General features: G+C 39.1%; 1 non-coding gene across 1 annotated transcript; it reads right to left on the bottom strand.

Moving 5' to 3' along the window:
• Positions 1-624: 624 nt before the first annotated feature.
• LOC127899539 (small nucleolar RNA R71) lies at positions 625-728 on the bottom strand. The gene has a single exon (XR_008051416.1). It is a non-coding gene; the product is annotated as a small nucleolar RNA R71 (small nucleolar RNA).
• Between the last annotated feature and the right edge of the window lie 1,083 nt (positions 729-1,811).

Below are 1,811 nucleotides of genomic sequence, written 5' to 3' on the forward strand. Positions count from 1 at the left end.
TAATTTTTAGTTAATTTATTTCACGTATTTGTTTTTGTGTATTTTTATAGAAAGGTTTTAACAGCGTGATAAGGTTAGTATCGTAATTTCTCCTCTTCTTTATTTTTATTTGTTTTGTTCCCATCTTTGTTTTTATTTTATTTGTTTTGCATGCATGGTCGTAGGTCATTATTACCTAATCTTGAACCTATAGACCTTGAACTTGAGAAAACACTTCGCACACACAAACAAATTAAAAATAAAATGGATTTGCAACCACAGGAGAGGCCATTTAAGGATTATTTCAGTCCTTTAGCTAATTTGAGCACATCATGCATAAGATACCCAAATGTAGCTGCTAGGAGTTTTGAACTAAAACCTAGTGTGCTAAATTGTCTCCCAACATTTTATGGCCTAGAAAATGAGGACCCATATAATCATTTGAATGATTTTCATGCTATTTGTCAAACATTTAAATATGAGAATTTTTCAGATGATGATGTAAAACTTAGACTTTTCCCATTTTCTTTAAAGGATAGAGCTCGTTCATGGCCTAATACATTGCCTGCTAATAGCATTGCATCATGGGAACAAATGGTAACGAAATTTTTGAATAAATATTTCCCAGTGCATAAAACCAATGCTATTCGCAGGGAAATCTCAGAGTTTACCCAGAGAGAGGACGAGCAATTTTTCGAAACATGGGAGCGATTCAATGGGCTACTCTTGAAGTGTCCACATCATGGGTACGAGAAATGGCACCAATGCCAATACTTTTTGGAGGGATTATTGCCGAATGTGCAAGAATGGCTAATGGCAACAAGTGGAGGAGAGCTAATGTCAAAAAGTGCATCAGAGATTTGGGAATTCTTCCAGCGACAAGCCGATAATTCCCAACAACGGAGTCGATCACTTGGCGAGTCAACTTTGGGAATCAAAGAAGTCAAGGAGATGGTTGAAGGTCTTGCTCGACAAATAACATCGTTATCGACTGCTAAATCAATAGAACCACATGACCATGACTCATACTCAGATCAAGCCAATGCCATAGGTGTAATGAGAAAGCCATCAAATTACAACCCATACTCCAACACATATAGCCTTGGATGGAGAGACCACCCCAATTTTTCATGGTCTCAAGGATTCCAACAGAATGGACCAGCAGCTCCAGCTCCACCAATGCAATAAATTCCTCAAGTTCCTCAAGCCTCTCAGCCACTATTTAGACCATACAATCAGAACCAGAACTACTCTCAACCCAGACCATGGGAGGATTCATTCCAGAATCTCAAGAATCTTACTCACTCCACGATTGAGCAACAAAACTGCACCATTGATGGACTACGAAATGAGTTGAGAGCAGGCTTCAACTCACAAGCTCAATCAGTTTCAAGCCTCGAGAAGATGGTGAGACAACTTGCTACTTCAGTTCAGACCTTGGTAATGACTGTTGAGAAAGGCAAGTTTCCAAGTCAACCAGTGCCTAATCCTAAAGGAGTACATAAAGCAAGTACCAGTTCACCACAGCAGCATGGAGAGGTCAAAGCAGTCATGACCTTGCGAAAAGGAAAAGACGTTGACAATAAAGTGGAGATGCCGGTGACAAAAGAAAATCAAATTGTACCTATGAATGTTGAGGACTCACCACCAGAGGAAAAAGAAGAAACTAACCCACAAGAATATGTTCCTAAAGCTCCATTTCCTCAGAGGTTAGGGAAAGGAAAGAAGGGAAAATCCACAGGTGAGATTCTCGAAATCTTCAAACAGGTAAGTGTTAACATCCCTTTACTTGATGCTATTAAACAAGTTCCATCTTATGCCAAGTTTCTTAA

The sequence above is a fragment of the Citrus sinensis genome, chromosome 8, assembly GCF_022201045.2.
Source record: "Citrus sinensis cultivar Valencia sweet orange chromosome 8, DVS_A1.0, whole genome shotgun sequence".
NCBI lineage: Eukaryota > Viridiplantae > Streptophyta > Magnoliopsida > Sapindales > Rutaceae > Citrus > Citrus sinensis.